Source organism: Periplaneta americana, chromosome 7 (assembly GCF_040183065.1).
Source record: "Periplaneta americana isolate PAMFEO1 chromosome 7, P.americana_PAMFEO1_priV1, whole genome shotgun sequence".
In the NCBI taxonomy this organism is placed as follows: Eukaryota; Metazoa; Arthropoda; class Insecta; order Blattodea; family Blattidae; genus Periplaneta; species Periplaneta americana.
The window spans coordinates 55,855,709-55,878,270 of NC_091123.1; the positions used below are offsets into that span (position 1 = coordinate 55,855,709).

A 22,562-nucleotide genomic window follows, 5' to 3' on the forward strand; every position below is an offset into this window, starting at 1 on the left:
TAGTTATTCACTGCCATAATGACATTCCTATAGAAAGTAGTGTATAATGCTACGATATGGACGTGTTAGCCATTAAGAATTAGAAATTGTTAGTGCCTTTTTAAATGCCTATTTTATAATTTTGAATGTCTATTTTGCCTGCCTATTTCAACTGTTTTTAGCGCCTAAAAATCCGCAGCTTACTGATAACTTTACTGAGCACGAAGAGAAAAAGGAATTGGCTGGGTCACAGGCTGACAAGAAACTGCCTAATGAAAGATGCAGTGGAAGTAATGGTGAACGAGAGAAAAGTTCGAGGCATAAGGAGATATTAGATGAAAGATGACATTAAGATACAGTAATATATAGATCAGCGGTCATCAGCACAGAGCACCCTGGGGGCCAGAATCTCTTACCCGCGGAGAACATACTGCTCTTTGGTGCAGTCGTAGCTGCTAGCGGGTATGCTCTCTACCTCTTCCTGCTGCACGACGGGGCACACGGGGCGGCTCCGCTTACCCTTTACTCATTTTAGCAAGTGTTGACAACCAATGTTGTAGATCGTATGCGGAGACTAAGAGGAAGGCAGAAAACAGGAAAGATTGGAGAATGTTGGATTTTGAAGTGAAGGACCTGCCCTTGGGCAGAAAACTATGAATGAATGATGTCTATACCTGCCTGTCATTGACAATTTTTTTTAAATAGTAGGCTAAATCCTACAAAAATTGTCATTTGCCTGTTGATTTGCATATTTCTCGTTTTATTATGGATATTTCAGACTTTATGCATATAAATTCTGGCCCTAGTAATATCGAAATCGTATTTGGCGAGACGAGGCCAAGAATTCGCTTATGTGATTATTTGGTATTCGCCTTACAGTTGTGGAAACCTCGGAAAAACTCAACCGGGTAATCAGCCCAAGCGGGAATCGACCCACGCCCCTAAAGCAGCGACGGATCAGTAGGCAAGCGCTACAGCCAGAATTACGCCGCTGATTGTACATCTCCGCGTCATCACGTTGTATACAACTTGACACTAGTCTTTTTTTCATTAACAGCCTGCAATACTCCATGAAGTAAAAGTGCGTCCCCATTGTACAACTGCTTTCTTTTGTTAAAAGAAGACGAGAAAGGTTGCTTTCATATCAACACTTGATAGAAAGAGCAGGACCGCCTGTCCGCCTTTACGCCGTCGTTTCTTCTATTGTAACCAACGGATTCTTATTTTTATACGAACAGTCCGAGATGGACGTCCTCATACAAGAGCTCCGACTTGTGAAATATGTGTTCGCATGTGACATCAAAAGACTATGGCAGACTTCATGTTTTGCACAAGAATACAATGTCTTACACTGAAATGCAGCCAGTACAAACGTTCTTCTGCTATGAATGACAAAACAGTGGTCAGAGCTCTTTTCAAGTTACAATACAGACTTCTTTCACATTATGCATCGGATTAAAATGACTGGGTTTTTCAAAATGTTAGCAATAAAAAAGTATCGTCTCGAGGTTTCCTTTTAAACTAAGTTTTGTTTAATACATCAAATATTCATATGTATGAGGTCTCGCCCACATCATTGAATATAACACGACTAATATGAATTAGTCAATTGTATTATTACTATTAAATACGAGAAAAATTCGTACCGGCACCGGGAATCGAACCCAGGACCTCTCAGCTCTGCGCGCTGAGCGCTCTTACCAACTGAGCCATGCCGGAACACGACCCACGGCGCCGGCCGAACCCCCCCTCGTAATGCTATTTTACGGCCTTACTACCTGCACTTGAGACGATACACTTTATATATGCAGGAGCGCATATTTTAAATGACTTTGTGGCCATACTCAACGTCAGTTTCATGACAACTGCTAACAGCTTAATACATAAAATATTCATATGTATGAGGTCTCGCCCACCTCATTGAATATAACACGACTAATATGAATTAGTCAATTGTATTATTACTATTAAATACGAGAAAAATTCTTACCGGCACCGGGAATCGAACCCAGGACCTCTCAGCTCTGCGCACTGAGCGCTCTAACCAACTGAGCCATGCCGGGACACGATCCACGGCGCCGGCCGAATCCCCCTTGATTCCCGGTGCCGGTACGAATTTTTCTCGTATTTAATAGTAATAAGTTGTGTTTGTTTAATCAACTGTCCGAAGGCAGATTACAAACTAATAACACCAATAAGGCATCAGTCATCAGCAGGCTTCGGTCCTGGGCACAGAAACACATGAAGTTCAGAACGCACGGACGATAGTGTTCTGTTGGTCGAGAGCACTGGGAGATGGAGAGCGCCGTTACTTCGTGTCTCAACATGTAAACAGTCCGTCATAGTGCGACACAAAATATATTTCACCCTGTACAGATGCAGTATATACAGTACAATCCTAGTGTAGACAATAAATGTCTACCGTTAAAGTATTAACGTGAGTTGTAACCTTCAATCAGGTGTCCCTACGCCGAAGCCTGATACACGTATCGCAGCCAAGCAGCAATACAACAACGGTAATGCACATTACGGATCCACCTGTGCTGTTGCAGTCACCACACACGGGTCATGACGTCATTTATACTCCGTGTACTCTAAACCTCATACTGGTTACTCTGTGTCCCTAGGTCGAAGCCTTGTCATCAGGCAAGTAAGGTAAAAGATAATGGGGTAGGGTGACTAGTTCCTTTTCTCCTCCATTGCGTACATCGCTGATTAGTAAGTAACATTACACTAATCAAACTTCAGACGCACACATACAATTGTTTTCCTCTGAGATACAGACACAGACAAAACTATTCATACACAGTCATGATTCAAGTATAACATCATTCTATTACAGGTCTGGAACCAATTTTGCAGCTTCCTACTAAACCTGCCCAGACATTGACTTTTTGTGAATACTGTGTAATTATGTGCTTATGTCATCCAATGGGGGTTGTGAGGAGACTAATGCCGACAGTCATGGCGATTGACGGTGCCATGTAGAGAGAAAGTTGCTTCATCTGAAAATATGATACACTTCTATGGGCTCTGATTTATCATCCCAATCATTGTCTCACAGAATTTATTCTATCAAAATCATCCTCATTTTAGTATTGCGAAAGATGAATTTTATATGGCTGCCATTTCTGTGATTTCAACAATTTCCATACTGATACATGACTGACATCATATTCAAATGCCTTCTGTCTAGTTGATTTATGAGGATCTTCTTCAATGCATAACATCATATCAAGGGCATTTTCATCACCTGTAATTTTTTTGGTCTTCCAGCTTTTGGTTTATTCTCGACACTTCGTGTTTTATTAAATTTTTTAACTGTGTTATGTTCTTATTTGGGTATACCTCATTAAATAAGTTACATACGTACCTCTTGTTCATTTCTCTTTGTCACCATAACCAACCATCATAAGGATTTCTATCCTTTCTCTTTCGGAAACCATTGCCATGAACAGTAGTTTTAAACTCAAGAATGAAAAGAAGTCATTGTTGATTTATGTTTTTGTTTTGTTTGTTTCATGGCCTACTTCATATGAATACACACATTTATTTTGTGTTACACATCAAAGCATTTGAAAGAACCATAATTATAAACGTTCCCTGAAACAGTTATGTTATTGTTTTGTTTCATGGCCTACTCCATTATGAATGCACAAATTTATTTTGTGTTACATTATCAAAGTACAGGATTTGAAAGAACTATAACATTTACAAGAGAGTATTCGTCATTTATGCTGAGTCAAACTTCTATTTCTATGTAAAATTGAATGGAGATTTCAAATAGGTAACATTTAATATAGGGTGCCATTTAAAAAAAAAAAGTGTATTTTTTTTGCTACACCTTGTACATGAATCAGTACTTTTGTGAGATCACAACCATAAGTTTTAGTTAGATACCTGCAACAACTTTTGTTTTTGGTATTTTTTCATAAAATGAATATATAAAGAGTTATTAGCAATATTCCATACTTAATTAGCACACTATATATCAAACACAACACTAGAAGGATTATTATAACCTTTTATTGTGTTCTGAAAAGTGATGATCATTAAATAAAACCAGCGTTTCTCAGTTAAAACTTCTCGAAACGAAAACAGTTCCTGTTCTTGGAAAACACTGCCCCTCTGTTTCATCCTACAGAATCAGCAGTCATTAAAATTCCGAGTTTCATGAAAAGATGAGAATATTCACTAACGGGGATGAGGACGGTTGCGGGAGAACGGGAGGGGAAAGCGGTATCTCCCCCAACCCCAGCAGGTACGACAATTTAAGTGTCCTATTCACTGGAGGATCGCATAGTTTTATGTCTCACCGAACTTGTTCGTGCATTGTACTCAAACAGATTTTAAACTCGTTCATTTGAGTATCCCTGAATATTTGAAACCTGTTTCTTGGTTGGTTAGTCAAAGCTTTCATCAGATGAACAAAGCAAATGTCTCTTATAGAGATATATGAGTACACTACAAATTTATCAGAGGTAGGGTGGTGCAGTAACCATGGTTACCATAATGTTTATTTCCTCATTATATGAAGTATAGAGAAAGTAGCGTGGTGTCATAAAAAAAGGAAATGCAGGGTGTTTCCGAGGTGGTGTTACAAACTTTCAGGGATGATGGCGAAGGGCACATGTATCAATTTGAGATAAGGAATCCTGATCCGGAAATGACTGAGTCGAAAGTTACAAGCAAAAATAGTTGTTGGAAATGAAATAATTTTATTCTTCTGTACACGTTATTTATGTGTATTTATCTGTACATTTTACACATACTGTATTCATCTGACGTTGTTTACGTTGTCTACTTACAGTATTCCATTCAGTGCGCTGTCTGAGGGATGGGGACAGGAAACTACACTAAAGCAATGCAGATAGCGTAATGTGTAACGGACATGGTCGGTCCTGATATGCACGTCTGTAGACAGCAATGTATGTGTACAAGTTGCAGTGTCCAGTCGATCAGTCCTAGTGAAATGAAGGAGTACACGAGAGCGGAATAAGAAGACCTGATTTTCGAATACGGATGAGCCAATGGGAACAGTAAACAAGCTCACAGATTGTGTTGATACAAGTACCCACGTAGGAGACATCCGGCCCATACCATCTTCCTACGACTATTCCAAAGGTTAAGGAAAGAAGGGCACGTGGTGCCAAATTACAATTCCATTTCCACACAACTATTTTTGCTTATAACTTTCGACTCAGTCATTTCCGGACCATGGTTCCTTATCTCAAATTGATACATGTACTCTTCGCCACCATCCCTGAAAGTTTGTAACACTAGCCCGGAAACACTCTGTATATTGCGAGATTGTGAATAAAAAACGCACTTTTCAGCTTCTCTGATACAGTAAAAATATTCTTAGCATGCTAGATGTATTATCGGTGTCTTTATGCACTCTTTCTTCATAAATCTGGACATAAAGTGTAGCAGAGAACGTATTTCATTCCTTCTCAAATACGATTCTTGGAATCATTTATAATATTATGTACTTCATGCACGGCTTTCGGAAAAAAAAAATCTACGCTGTATGAAGGGTACACCGGACGTAGAATGTCACACAGTTTCGTGTTGGTTTCAAGTTTTATTTTCGTCTCTGTTTATAAATTGAAAACATGGGTCTATAATAAGATATCAATCAATCAATCAATCAATCAATCAATCAATCGTTTATTAATGTCATGAGCAACAGTTTGTTGCAATAGACAAAATAAAATAATATTTGACATAAAATATAAAAACAGATGAATACAACAATACAAATGAAATATAATACTGGTAATAATAATAATAATAATAATAATAATAATAATAATAATAATAATAATAATAATAACAATAACAACCAATACTAATAATAATCGTAATAATGAAGAGCAAATGTAGCTTATAAATTTAGATTATATTTAGAGTGGAGTCAAGAAATTCACTAATACTATAGAATGGATGGTTGATTAACCAGTTATACAAAACAGATTTAAATGGTATATAACTTGCATCATGTGTCTTTTGTGGTAACTTATTAAACATTGTTATAGCAATAGAATTGAATCATTTTTTGGACTTACTTAATCTAACTCTAGGTTCTGAAAGACAATACTTGTTAGCAATGAAACAGACTCTTTTATGGATACAATCGACACAAAAACCATAGACCAAAATAAAAAATACAATTAAAATTGAAACTAAAAATAAAAGAAAAGTATTTAGCCTATAAGAGAAACAGACTTACTTCCTTGCATGACTTTTATTCCTTATTTCTCTTATCACAGACTTTCGAACACAACAGTTCAGATGAAACACAATAATGCCACTGCAAGTAATTATACCGATATATGGTAGAGGCCTATATTAAATAAAGAAATAAACAAAAACAATCATTAATAATGCCAATAAATTGCATTAAATTTATTTCACTCGTAATCTTATTCACAATCCTTACAAATAAGAACCAAAGTTACTAAAATAACATCCAAACGACAGCATAAACGCTTCAATCTCTTTTTCTACTGAACCTGTTCTTAAATAACTGTTTAGTACTTGTATGGTTTGTGTAAATTTTGTAATTTTTAAGATTTTGTTTTTATTTTCGTACGATAAATCACAGTTCAGAAAATCCTGCTTCCACCTCTAGTTATTCAATTATGCCGTAGGAAGTAGCCTATATCACAATTAACTCAAACGATACTTGGGTACAGCCTGTGTTTCGATCTGTTTGCTATTTACGTATATCTGTAAACTATTCCCTCCAAAAAGTTACTTGAATTTAAAAGCGAAGGTTAGACAAGATCAGTGATTTAGTATGTCAAACGTACTAGAAGTTGGAAGTGATTTTCAAGAATTCCATGTTCGCCTTCACAACGACAATATCCTCGTCACGCATTCAATGTATGATGCTGAAGAAAGAGATACGCACTTCTGTCTGAAGTACGCACTGTTCCGACGGAAATTGACGTTTCTGATGCAACTCGCTTCCGTTAGCGAGGTCGATTCCTTCAAAATATTTTGTACACTTAGTTCCTGTGAAAAAGGCACAGAATAAAACTTTTCACCGCTTCTCACTACAGGCTTACATGCATCAGCAGTGTAGTAACTGTTGTTATAATATTGTTTTTACTGTAGGCTATTTCTCAGGTTTCATCGGCACATTCAGTACTCCTGCCTAGATGGAATTCCGTCAAGTTCAAGTAAACATGTTAAGATTCGCCATTTCAGGAGGAATTATTATGTTCCTTTTTTAATTTAACGAAGCTCGCAACTGCCGAGGTTACATCAGCGTCTTTAAGGACCGTATTCATAGACATTCTTAGCGCAGGCTTCCGGTGGATGATCAGCGAACTAACGTTTTTCGTATTCATAAACCAGTGTTAGCGATACGATACGATACGATACGATACGATACGATACGATACGATATGATATGATATGATATGATATGATATGATATGATATGATATGATATGATATGATATATGATATGAATCCTGTACAAATAACCAGTCGATAGCCGGGGCTAGTTTAGCACGCTCGTAGCGCGGGCTAGCGAAATGTCTATGAATAGCACCCTAAATCTTTAAGCACACTTAAATGCCATCGACCTGGGCCGGGATCGAACTCGTAACTTCGGACACAGAACGTCAGCACTACCGACTGTGCCACTCAGACTGACTTCAAGAAAGATATCTCCTAACAATGTAGCAAGTGTAAACAATTACAAATTAAACGTTTGTCTCATTGCACGAAGATTTTTGTGTCCAACCGGAAGTACCTATCGAACAGCGATACCCTCGACTGTCTTCACTGCTCATGCGTGGTTTTTTTACAAGGTAAGTGACAAGGTTAGTGGGTTAGTTGAGGGGATATCTAAGTGATGTGAAGCAGAGGATCTTAAAACATTGAAATATTTTCACATATTCCTCGCCCTCACGTACTTACATATCTCCTCAATTAACCCACTAACCTTGACACCTTGTACAAGACCGCGCATGCGCAGTGATGAGAGGCGAGGGTGAGATTTATCCACTCGTGTGTCGCTGTTCGATAAATACTTCCGGTTGGAACAAACACCTTCCGGCATTGAGACAAACGTAAAATTAATGATCTACAGGCACTTACTTTCCAAATTGACTTCCTAATTTCAGTAAACGATTTTATTTCTCGCCTGCCGATTATAGTGAAGCATTAGTCGGTGCTTGTATGAAGATCAAATAGGCAGATGACATCAGAATGCTTATTGAACATTTTGCTGGTGTTAGTTCTAACGACGACTCACGCGATGAGTTCAGAAACGGCGAAATTAGTGAGGAAAGGTCTGGTCGACTATTTGAAAATGCGATATAAATAGAAAAGATAGCTTGTAGTGCTATCAACTCTGAAACAAGAAGGCACATCGCTGAGACAAATGGAATCGTGTAGAATTGGACACTCAGCATAGATATACAGATCCGTGTCAACCATCTCAGTTCTGTAACAGCTGTAAAATTTGACCCACAGAATTTGATCATTTCAAGAAAAGAGAGCGAAAGAAAAAAAGAAGGACGACCTTGCCTTTGCAGCATCAGTATAATTTTACATTTACGACAAATGACTCATAATCAAGTATTAAGATTGCGCTTGGTTGAATTTTCAAGGGCTGAACCAGGGACAGATCCTTACAGTACTTGAACTTGCTTTGGCCCATTGTGCGATCTAACTTATATAGGCGATGATTGTTCAAGAACGACAGGTGACACTGTTGGCAGACTGTTGCAGATGATAAATGAAAAGAAGTTAATGTGGAGTGTGTTGGTGGAATTATAGAGGAGAAAGAGAGTAAACCCCCTGAAAGGTCTATTTTGTCCAACATATATTTCATCACGACCTCGCCGGAGATCCAACCCGAGCCTCCTGGATGGAAAATCAAACCATTGACGCAGAAAAATAAACCTCTTAAGATTTGGTATTTCAGAGGAGATATCTCCTATCAATATAAGAGATGCAAGGAATTAGACGACGTTATGTAACAACAGACCAACTAGCAATTGAGGACCGTTTTTGCAAAACTTGCTAACTGCAAAATTTAGATTTTGATAGATTCATTAACGTAAGGCAGGCCTCTTCATGATGTTCAAAGCGTCTTAGTAAAATTGGGTTGTTCCTCTTAATTGTAGTGTGTCAAAGTGTGATCGTTTTTTCAAAACTTGCTTTCTGCTATAAGTGAGAGATACAGCAGAACTTGCTACTATAGTATTTTGTCTCTTCTGTAAAATTTAGTTTTTTCAGTTAGCAAGTTTTCCAAAAATGGTCCTCAATTTTGCAAAAAATGATATTTTGGTGTCATCTGCAGGTAAATAGTTGAAAATATCTTAAAATACCAGAACACATGGTTTCTTATTTTTCGCTCTCAACATTTTAGCTGAGGCGCCTGTCTTCCAATACGGAGTTGCGCTCGGGTTCGATTCCCGCTTAGGCCGATTACCTGGTTGGTTTTTTCAAAGGCTTTCCCCAACCGTAAGGCGAATGTCAGGTAATATATGGCAAATCATCTCATCTCGAAAAATACCATCTCGTTATCACCAATCCCATCGACGCTACATAATATAGTAGTTGGTACAGCGTCGTTAAATAACATACTACAAAAAAATTGAGTTTTAGTTCTTGAGCACTTTCTTTTCCTCCATTTTGTATTCTGTAACAACAGACCACACATAGTTTGATATTAAAAAGTTCACATATCATTAACAGAACAAAGAGATTGATATAATATGTCACTTTCAGAAAGCGTGATTCTGTATGGGGTAGAGACCTAGACGATGCAGAAGAATATTTTGTAAGTCGACTACGGTTTAAATGAGCTTCTGGAGAAACCAATCTAGGAAATCACGGCTAGAAAAGAGAGCAATATTGAGGAAATTGAAAGAATACGAATGAAGTGGTATGGACATTTATGCAGAATGGATGAGACACGTATTCCTAATGGTGTACGGATGGAAGTTGAAGAGAAAAAGAAGAACAAGAAGAAAATGACTACAGACTTCATGAAAACAGAATATACAGCAATCTGTGAGGAATACTGGGGTCGAAGAGGATGATGTTCAAGATAGAGATCGATGAAAGAAATTAATAAATGGAAAGCAAGAATGAAGCGTGGTTGTATTGATATCTTGTTCTAGCGGGCGAAGAATCTACAACCTCTTTATGAAGAATATTCTCAATTTAAAAAAAATACTATAATGGTAAATCATGTCCTGTTTAGTACAAGGTGAGCCACTCAAACGGAAAGATTTCAAGGCGCAGAAAAATAATGAAAAGTTACTATTACATCAATTTAATGAGTAAAAATGACAAGTACATGAATAACCATTAGGTATGCAACCAGAAAAAAATTTCTTAAAAATTACGTCAGCCAAGTGACCTCCATTGAAACGCACACATTCTTCGAGTCTGGCCACGAACTGTTGCATAACCCCTCTCAGCATATTGACAGGTATCGCAGCGATCTCTTCTCGTATACGTTGTTTTAGGGCTGGAATTGTTATGGGTGGATTTCTCCCAAGCACCTTTATTTTGAGGTGTCCCCATAGGAAGAAATCACATACCGTTAAATCAGGTGACCTAGGCGGCCGAGAAATGACATGGCCCGGAAACAAAACATTCAAAGAATCCTTCGAAATTCTTGCGGTGTGGCTTGTTGCTCCGTCCTGTTGAAACAGTGTGTTTTCATTCACTGGAAAATGGGCGAGTCGTGGTGTAAAAAAGTTCTGTATCATTTCAACATATCGCACTGAATTAACAGTTACTGCAATTCCAGCCTCATTCTAAAAAAAGAAGAAGGTAAATACACTTTAAGTGTGTAGCTACGCTGTTCCCCGGTCCAACGCTCCATTGAAATCAAGTAATTGCAGTTTTCAGTAACGATCAGCACCATTTAACAAAACATGGTAGAGACAAACAACTTGATTACTAGGAAACGCGGAAATAGTGACGTCACCGCCTAAGAAGTCATAAATTGTAAAGGAAATAGATAGAGAAGAGACGGTTATATTCATTATTTACCCTCTCTATATGAACAGTATACTCCTATAAAATCTTTCCTTTGACTGGCCACCTTGTATTTAAATAATTTCTTCCATTCTCAGCGTCAGTTGAATTTTAAGAAAACTGGTACTATGAGTTTATAATTAATTTCAACTAAATACCTCAGCATCTCTAAGAAGTGACTGTGCTGGTTGGTCTGTTGTTGCATAACTCTATCCAATTACAGTTTAAAGGTCGATATGGCCTTAATTTACGAATTTCCCTAGTAATTTCTGTAAAACTTTATATTTCTCATATGTGGCTAATAGCCCAGATCAGATAGCCTATGTGTATGAATTAATCAACCTATATTATATTTGTATTCTATAATTTTGAAATATATATATATATATATATATATATATATATATATATATATATATAGTCCTGCTTTTCACGTGCGATATTATTCTTCTCTAGTGTTAATATTATATTATATAATTCCACTGTCGCTGTAATTTAAATTTTAGTTCCTATTTTATTTTACTTATTTTTTATTATTATTTTTTTATTTCCTATATTTCTCTTATATTAATATTGTATTATATAATTTCTGTAACTGTAATTTTAATTCTATTTCCTATTTTATTTTATATTCTCTTATAGGCCTATTAATATTATATCTGAACTGCGACCGAACACGAGCGCTGCTCATTCGATCTCAAATTTTATTAATATTACTGTATTTCCTGTTTTATATTGTTTGTATTATTTTATTTCTATTTCTCCTGTTTGTTTGTAATTATATTCTTTATTCTGTAAATTTAAATAAATAGATACGGATTTTTTAAATACATATAACAAATTCATCAGCCTAATGCTCTTTCAAGACAACTTTTATCAATTTAATTATTCTGCCATCTAGCGACTGCAAAAGAAGTCACGTCATAACCCTGATGAAATTGCATGGAGTAATAACTTGAAACTGTTGGCTTCTATCTAGCGGTAGTTGCCAAAAAATTCATTTTCGACAGTGGAGATTCTGGTGGTTGTTGTCTTTTATTATGTTGTCATTTCATAACATGGGAATGGCCAATCAGGGCTAATAGTCAAGCATTCAGTCGGCGATTACATGAACACGAAATAAATAAAACAGAAGTCTTACTAAAAATTTTCCTTAATATCAGCTCTAACGACGAATCAGGCAATGAGCTGAATGAATTAAGCGAGGGATAAGGATTCTGTTTGACAACTTGAAAATGCCAAGTAACGTGATTATAGTCTATGTCATCAAGTCTGACGCAAGGTGGCACACAGCGCTAAGACAAATGAAATCGCGTAGAATTGGGCACTCAACACAGATATAATAAGGGCCTTACAGATCCGTGTCAACGATCTCAGTTCTATTACAGCTGTTGAAATTGAGACACAGAATTTGATCATTTGTAGAAACGAGAGCGAAAGAAAAAAAGTGGGTGAGGAGAGAGGCAGAATGAAGCTTATCTCATCATTCTTCTTTCCTCTCCCTTTCTACGCTATACTAATGGCAGGACAAGAGTCGTCATTAGCTAACACTTCTCTAACACTGTCGAAGAAACATAGTAGAGCACACTGTGGGGATGTTGTCGTGAGCTAACGAAATGACGCAAAACTTGAAACGGGGGAGGTAGAGAAGTGGTGTAATGTGCTGTAATGGTGCTGACAGTGGACAAATACGAGGAGACTGTCTGTGCTAATGGTTTTTAAAGTTGTTTGTCGCTTCTACTGTCTGTGAATGGAGGGTAATCAAGTCTGTACCTTTCCCTCACATCTCTGCTGCATCTTCTAATTGTTTTGTGACGATCTTTGTAGAGTTTCTTTTTATAAGGAAAAAGACATATATTTCATAGCTAACTTTCCACATTTATTTATTTCTTTCTCCAGTACAAGGAGTGAGTTCGAAAATTATAATGTGCGTTCATTTCAGTTACAGACGCTTCACAAAATTTCAACATTGCTTATACAATACGGTACTACACATTACTTATTTATTCATTAAATGAAAAAAAAAATGAATTTACAGAGGCTGAGAAGACAAAAACCACTAAAGAATGATGATAAACTGATACTAGGGAACGGATTTCTAATTCCGTACTATTTTGCTTGTTACATCCTAGACATATGCTATTAAAAGATCTCTACGTTTCATGAACACAGGATCTCCCTATTAAAATTCTATAGGATCTAAAACGCCTAAATCAGGGCTGGGCACATTACGTGAATCTGAGAAGTGAGCGCTGTGTGCTTTAAAGAGCGGTTCTTCCGAGCGCTGTGACGTATGCATACTGTACGTCATTCAGTGTCGGTACAGTGGTGACTCCGCAGTATGATGGCGAACTTTGAAGACGGAGCTTCCGCTCATACAGTAAGCGGCCCGCTACTCCCACTGCTTTTAATGTATCATGGGAGGAGGAGTTCTTTTTCGTAGAGAGCAGTGGATTAGCGAAGTGTTTAATTTGTCATAAAACACTTCAACTGATTAAGAAGAGTATCTATTTCATATTTATATTGCATTATAAGTTATTATGCATTTAGTAATATATAATTTTAAATTATACAAGTGTTAACTTATATCTTAGTATAGTATATCAAAGTTTATGATCATATCACATTATATAAAGTTACATATTATGTCATGTCATGTCATGTTATGTTATATTATATTATATTGTTGAAATCCTCTATTACATATGTTTATATTATTAACACCCTACCATTATGTCTGAATGTAATCCTTTATGTTTATATTATTAATAGCTACCATTATGTCTGAATGTAATCCTTTATGTTTATATTATTAATAGCTACCATTATGTCTGAATGTAACCCTTTATGTTTATATTATTAACACCCTACCATTATGTCTGAATGTAATCCTTTATGTTTATATTATTAACACCCTACCATTATGTCTGAATGTAATCCTTTATGTCTATATTATTAATAGCCTACCATTATGTCTGAATGTAACCCTTTATGTTTATATTATTAACACCCTACCATTATGTCTGAATGTAATCCTTTATGTTTATATTATTAACACCCTACCATTATGTCTGAATGTAATCCTTTATGTCTATATTATTAATAGCCTACCATTATGTCTGAATGTAACCCTTTATGTTTATATTATTAACACCCTACCATTATGTCTGAATGTAATCCTTTATGTTTATATTATTAACACCCTACCATTATGTCTGAATGTAATCCTTTATGTCTATATTATTAATAGCCTACCATTATGTCTGAATGTAACCCTTTATGTTTATATTATTAACACCCTACCATTATGTCTGAATGTAATCCTTTATGTTTATATTATTAACACCCTACCATTATGTCTGAATGTAATCCTTTATGTCTATATTATTAATAGCCTACCATTATGTCTGAATGTAATCCTTTATGTTTATATTATTAACACCCTACCATTATGTCTGAATGTAATCCTTTATGTCTATATTATTAATAGCCTACCATTATGTCTGAATGTAACCCTTTATGTTTATATTATTAACACCCTACCATTATGTCTGAATGTAATCCTTTATGTTTATATTATTAACACCCTACCATTATGTCTGAATGTAATCCTTTATGTTTATATTATTAACACCCTACCATTATGTCTGAATGTAATCCTTTATGTCTATATTATTAATAGCCTACCATTATGTCTGAATGTAATCCTTTATGTTTATATTATTAACACCCTACCATTATGTCTGAATGTAATCCTTTATGTCTATATTATTAATAGCCTACCATTATGTCTGAATGTAACCCTTTATGTTTATATTATTAACACCCTACCATTATGTCTGAATGTAATCCTTTATGTCTATATTATTAATAGCCTACCATTATGTCTGAATGTAATCCTTTATGTTTATATTATTAACACCCTACCATTATGTCTGAATGTAATCCTTTATGTCTATATTATTAATAGCCTACCATTATGTCTGAATGTAACCCTTTATGTTTATATTATTAACACCCTACCATTATGTCTGAATGTAATCCTTTATGTTTATATTATTAACACCCTACCATTATGTCTGAATGTAATCCTTTATGTCTATATTATTAATAGCCTACCATTATGTCTGAATGTAACCCTTTATGTTTATATTATTAACACCCTACCATTATGTCTGAATGTAATCCTTTATGTTTATATTATTAACACCCTACCATTATGTCTGAATGTAATCCTTTATGTCTATATTATTAATAGCCTACCATTATGTCTGAATGTAATCCTTTATGTTTATATTATTAACACCCTACCATTATGTCTGAATGTAATCCTTTATGTTTATATTATTAACACCCTACCATTATGTCTGAATGTAATCCTTTATGTTTATATTATTAACACCCTACCATTATGTCTGAATGTAATCCTTTATGTCTATATTATTAATAGCTACCATTATGTCTGAGTGTAATCCTTTATGTTTATATTATTAACACCCTACCATTATGTCTGAATGTAATCCTTTATGTCTATATTATTAATAGCCTACCATTATGTCTGAATGTAATCCTTTATGTTTATATTATTAACACCCTACCATTATATCTGAATGTAATCCTTTATGTTTATATTATTAACACCCTACCATTATGTCTGAATGTAATCCTTTATGTCTATATTATTAATAGCCTACCATTATGTCTGAATGTAATCCTTTATGTTTATATTATTAACACCCTACCATTATATCTGAATGTAATCCTTTATGTTTATATTATTAACACCCTACCATTATATCTGAATGTAATCCTTTATGTTTATATTATTAATAGCCTACCATTATGTCTGAGTGTAATCCTTTATGTTTATATTATTAACACCCTACCATTATATCTGAATGTAATCCTTTATGTTTATATTATTAATAGCTACCATTATGTCTGAGTGTAATCCTTTATGTTTATATTATTAACACCCTACCATTATGTCTGAATGTAATCCTTTATGTCTATATTATTAATAGCCTACCATTATATCTGAATGTAATCCTTTATGTTTATATTATTAATAGCTACCATTATGTCTGAGTGTAATCCTTTATGTTTATATTATTAACACCCTACCATTATATCTGAATGTAATCCTTTATGTTTATATTATTAATAGCTACCATTATGTCTGAGTGTAATCCTTTATGTTTATATTATTAACACCCTACCATTATATCTGAATGTAATCCTTTATGTTTATATTATTAACACCCTACCATTATGTCTGAATGTAATCCTTTATGTCTATATTATTAATAGCTACCATTATGTCTGAATGTAATCCTTTATGTTTATATTATTAACACCCTACCATTATGTCTGAATGTAATCCTTTATGTTTATATTATTAATAGCTACCATTATGTCTGAATGTAATCCTTTATGTTTATATTATTAATAGCTACCATTATGTCTGAGTGTAATCCTTTATGTTTATATTATTAACACCCTACCATTATGTCTGAATGTAATCCTTTATGTCTATATTATTAATAGCTACCATTATGTCTGAATGTAATCCTTTATGTTTATATTATTAATAGCCTACCATTATGTAATTGTTAAAGCAGTGTGCATATGGGTTATGTGAATAAGCCTAATGATTTATGTGTGTGCATAGAGCGAAGTTTATTCCATTAAATTAATAGGAGTGTTATAAAGTCTGTACTGTACAATGGAGTGATGTAATATCCTTATAAACTATTATGTACTGATAGACTGAATGACTAGAACAACCGTGGCTCTTGTTATATTAATGCAGGGAAGGTAGCTGTAATGCGAGTCCGCCACTGCGTGAGCGTTCTGCTCTGGCTTGCCTTGCGGAGCGAGAGCAGCTCTGGCCGGCTAAATGGAACCGCTCTCATGCCCGGCCCTGTCCTAGACGTAATGCTATTAAAAGACCTCTACGTTTCAGGACACAAGAACCCCCTATTAAAATTCTATAGGATCTAAAAAGCCTAAATGAACCATAAAGTGCTATAAATGCCTAAAAACTTCATTTGTCCTTTTTAGTATTTCGCGTATATTTAAAATAAAGGGGTGGGGGCAAAGGCTAATTGGGATTTCCCGGTTTTTGATCGGGTCAAAAACCCTGATAGAACTGATATTTAACCCTTGCGGTGAATTTCAGTGAAGTCCGGGGGGCCTAATTAGGCAAATTTACTCTCCTCACCTTCACGCTGGAGCCCCCTGGAATCTTTTAAGATGCGAAAGAGAGAGTGGTGTGCGGAAAGCAACGAGCAGGTACCGCATTTACCTTTCCTAAGAAAAACTGCAAACATGGCATGATGAATCTTTCCACGGTAAAAGATACCGGACGGAAGGATGCACTGAACAGGAGAAGAGTTCGTGGCAAAAGCAGATATCAGATGATAGGCGATATTAAGATATATGGATCATATGCGGAGGCAAAGACGAAGGCAGAAAATAGGAAAGATTGGATAATGCTGGGTTTGCAGTGAAAGATCTGCCCTTGGGTAGAATACTATGAATGAATGAATTAATTAAAATAAAATACCAGTACTAAAAATTAAAAAATGATAAAAAAAATTACAAAAATGGTACTTAAAATGTAAAAACAAAAACAACAAAACTCTTACAAATACTGGTCTGGCAAGTTCGCCCATATTGGTCTTAGAAAAGAAGGGAAGAAGTTTTTACCTAACCGAAGTTCGTTTGGAAAAGTTCATCCTAGCATAAGTTGTTCAGATTAGGCGAAAGTTTATAAATTAGTTTATGCGTCAATGCACCCATATTATGTGAACTGCAACTTACCCCTTTTACACAGAATGCGAACATAAAATTCGCGGCGGCAGCGAAAAAAACCGCGCAGGCGGCGAATCTAAATTTCAACGCTGCACATTCGCAGACGTCCGGCGATACATTCGCGTCAGTGTGGGCACACTCGTATACCGCAATGTACACTGAGCCAGTGGCAACTTTGCGAAGTGAAACATTCGCCACCGGTGCGAATATTTCGCGTCAGTGTGGGGAGGCCTTTATGCTAGGATGGAGTTTTCCAAACGAAACAATTTGAGTCTTCAGTTCAATTGCACTCTTTGTCAGCACGAATTCCTTGTACTTTAAATTTCACCTAAAATAGATTACTTACTGAAATTAGAATTGTTAATTGTTAATTTTATATCAACTCCTAAAAGTCTCTTTTTAGCTCTTAGAAATCCGTTCCATACTGATAACAAAGTGAGCGCATTGAGATATGAAAACATTGTCTAACCTCTTAAATAAATAGTAACGTATTTCACGTCCATGATTTCTAGATGAACTAACTCTCATAAGCCAATAGGCTCTGTTCAAATCCCGCTCTAACCTGAATGTATAACTTGTGATGGGCAAAACCGTGGTCCAGTCAACACAGGGGTTTTCTCCGGTGCTCTGTTTCTCCTGTGACATCCCAACAATTCTCCATCAACATTAATTGCGAGTTTAATGTACATCCACAGCTTGTGGTGCACTCTGGATAGTCCCCGGCGAACTAAGTGGTCTACGCTTCTCGGCACTAGTGACATCTATGAGTCCGCTCGTGGAATCTGGGCGAATAACGACAAGTTAAGAGCCCTGCATTGGACAAAAAAAGGTAAACTTACTCGTAAATACTGAATAGGAACAAAATCCGTCCAGTCCTTTTTAGGACAATTTTCATAGACAAGCAGAATGCATGCTCATTACCACTTTATTGGGGATCAGGTGTGGTCAAAGCGTGCATTTTCGTGAAAATATCGAAACAGATTTTTTTACAGCATCGCAATGTTTTATTTTAATAATCTGAAACTACAATTCCTGGATACCAACAGTTGCCAGAAATTCTAATCATGGATGAATATATAATACGATGCGAAACTTACTGAGTTTCCCGTAACACATACTACAGGCGCTGTTGTAGAAATTGATCTTGCTGCCACCTGTTGGAAGGAGGGACGTTATTACATCTAGCAGCGCACCAAGTAGCGAAAGGAGTAACTAATTACTCCATGCATTTAGCAGGGCACCTGGTGACGAAAATGTTAAACTGTGCAAAAAGTGTTCCCTCCCTCCCTCATCGATATTCAAAACTAACCCAATTTAAAATAAAACATTTACATTTTTATTCCTCACAGCATCTTCTACTGAAAATTCTTACCGGAGCCAACATGAAGATAAAAGAGCCTATCTATTTTACACTACCCAATTAAAATATAACCAGACAGACAAAAAATAAAGCAAAAGATTAGATAATTGGGATTATGTTATTTGGGTATTTATTGTACAGCGCAATGGAAAAGTCTGCAAGAACTACTTCGATAGTTCAATTTATTATATTACTATTACTTTACAATACATTCAACAACACTATTTTTACAACGTCCATAAACATCACTATTTTTACACACACGTAGTATCACTTTATGTTCGCTTATTAACAAGTTTCTGTCTGCCATCTTGTCTCCTCGAGCAATATCTCAAATGGATAAATAGAGGACTCTGGATAATGTACCCAACACGTAGTTCTAATGTTCACCACCTACGACGTTGGACATTGGTCATCTTATTTCAGCCCCCTGCCGCCAGATGGTGCTGACCGCAGTTTCGCATCCTATTATATATTTATCCATGTTCTAATGTTCTGGAAGGATACCCCCTGATCAGTGTTGACTGCAGAACTTTTCCCCGGGTTGAGGGCATATACTATACCGGGAGGGAGGGTTGTGAGGCAAACAGCAAAAGAAACAATAATTCAGATCTTACCTAACAGAGGCGAATATAAGGAGAACAACGGGAATACAAGAAAAGCAATGGGGAGGTGAAGGAAACCAGAGAAAGTTAAAGAAAACAAGAAATCTAAAATAAGAATAAGGAGAATGCAAGAAGAACAAAAGAAACGTAAAGATAACAAGAGGAATAAATTGAGAAAAGGGAGAATACAAGGGGAACAAGCGGAATAGGAGAAGAACTAGGGAGGAGTTATATTTCCCAAAGTTACTCACCGTACTTAGTGAGGAGAAAGAGGAGCATCATAGTAGCTGATAAGGCCGGAAAGAGGCTGTTAAGGGAAGTGGGTAGTGATGCCATTGTGATTAAAGAATTTCAGTACAAAAGTTTAGTTCAATATTTCTAGGTTTTTAGTGTTCAGAGTGAAATAAAAATTCGTATACTTATACAACCAATCATTCTGAATTCATTGGTATAAAAGGCAACTAATTAGGGCCTGTACTACGATCGCCTGTTAAAGCTCCAGATTCGTATACTCCAGTTTAGCAATCTGGAAGTTAAATATTTTGTTCTGTACTACCAGCGGATTTTAACTGCAGGATTGTTATCCGGAAGATATAGTAACATTTTTATTACGTTGGCAATGAAGTTACTGAAAATGTAGTAAAATTTATTGCGTTGGTATACCTTTCCCTGCGTATTTCATGTTTATGTTCTGTGTTTATATGGTACTATTTATTTTGAGGTTTTATTGTAAGCATTATTGTTATTATTTATTATAATGCTGAAACTCCAGCCAAGAAAATAACAGAGTGAAGAACAGAAAATTACACATACTGTATGAAGAAACTTTACATGGAAGCAAAAGGTAAGATTTTAAAGGTTATGTTTCTTTTCGAATAGTAATAATTCCTACAATATGATAGTATTTTGGTTTTAATTAGTAGGCCTAAAAAGGACGGGTGCGGGTTCCAGCAAAAGTGCGTTTTTCTCCATAATCATTGTTTTATTCATGTGTAACTGCACAAGAAGTGTAGGTGGCAATTATTTTTGTATTGTAATTAATATTAAGTGTGCTTTCAGTTTGTTGTATAGCCTACATTATTAGTGAATAGGGCCTATTTTGGTAATTTTTTTAGAAATAATGTACTCACGGCTCCAAATCATGGGTCGAAGGCATAGTAACTCGTTTAAAAAGAAAAGTTCACTGATACTGATAAAAGATAATAATGAATGATGTTTTTGGCCTGGGATTTCTAACCAACATTAGTACAGCAAGGTACACTGTTCCTAGCAAATTACCAATATTTCAGCATGTTAGGCCTACGTATTTTACTGTTAGTAAATGGGCGGATATTTTGTATTAGGCCTATAATACCATTCGATCACAGATAGGGCCTAACATTATTTTTTAAAAGAACAGCATGAGGTGGAGAGACGTTTCCACTAAAATGCAATATCTGTTGCTGCTACCAGTTCGACTATAATCACTCACTGTAATGCACATTCAACACCTCGTAAAATAACACAGAAACAGAAGATATTAAGTTTTTTCCAAAGTTTCTATGTACAGTATAGTCATATGTTTGATATTGTACTGACAATCGTCCAGTAAAAGCTCTTGCTTATTTAGGTATAGAAACTTAGATAAGGGAAAAAGAGAAATACAGTATATTTTCTAATGTTGTAGGTTGCATATGGAATTAACCTAGTTTTACTTCCTTTTTAGTAATATAGAATGAAGCATGGGAAGAATATAGTAACATCAGCACAAATACAAGGACCTGAAAACAGCTGAGAAGCAAATTTGAATTCTTGGAAAAGAACACAAAGAAAATTGCTGCTGCAGAGAGACAATGCAGGCTACAAACAATTGGAGCCCCTCCAACTGAAGCAAAACCAAATCCAAACTTAGCCAAGGTAAGTGATTTAATTCTCCTATCAATTGAGTGATTTCTCAGTGATTTTTATTCATATTCAATGCATAAGTTCACTTATATGTTAATTTATACAATTATTACATAATAAGCAGAAGAAATTGTATAACACAAGTTTGAATTCTTTTTATTTATTTATTTATTTATTTATTTATTCATTCACTCATTTATTTATTTACTTACTTTTGTTACAGCCGAAGTAGTAACTAAACCAAGTTCCACTGATACCAGTGCAGCTAATAACACGAATGAGGTTAGTGTGTAAGGAATTAAGAGTCAGAAGAAGAGATGATGAGCTTTAGAGATAAAAAAAAATATTAGATTCTTGAAAATTGTTATACAAATTTAATTTAATGTCGGTATTACATTATAATATTATTATTTCTTTTTTATTTACAGTACCATTCAGGTTCACAGTGCAATTCTTTAGTTTTTGAAGTGAAACCGGACATCCCAACAATATCTCCAGGTAATTTGATTTATACTGCAAAACGTTCTTTCACATTCTACGTACGATGCTTACTTTTCCAATCCGAAATAGCTGTAACATGTAAACACATTTTCAGCCAACATGTTGAAAATAAAACTAACACACATACTATATGAAATCTGCAGCAAGCAGTAGATAAATTAGATGCAAAAGTTTAAAAAAAATGTTAAAATATAAATTGTACATAATGATGAAATGGTCACAAGAAATGGATGTCATAAAAAGTAAACATCATTGTATTATAATATTATGTGGGATTTGAGTGGGAATTTGAAATTTATAAATGTAGGCCTAAAAATAGAAAATACACTAAACTGAAGAATTTATTTTGAGATTTCTCTGTAATGGGTTTGTAATTAGATTAGGCCACATTATGTTAA

General features: G+C 35.4%; 1 long non-coding RNA gene and 1 other non-coding gene across 2 annotated transcripts; one reads left to right on the plus strand and one right to left on the minus strand.

Moving 5' to 3' along the window:
• Positions 1–1,622: 1,622 nt before the first annotated feature.
• TRNAC-GCA (transfer RNA cysteine (anticodon GCA)) lies at positions 1,623–1,698 on the minus strand. The gene has a single exon. It is a non-coding gene; the product is annotated as a tRNA-Cys (tRNA).
• A 19,288-nt stretch (positions 1,699–20,986) lies between these two features.
• On the plus strand, positions 20,987–22,159 carry LOC138703111 (uncharacterized). The gene is made up of 3 exons (XR_011332970.1): positions 20,987–21,675; positions 21,887–21,945; positions 22,092–22,159. It is a non-coding gene; the product is annotated as an uncharacterized lncRNA (long non-coding RNA).
• Positions 22,160–22,562: the final 403 nt, after the last annotated feature.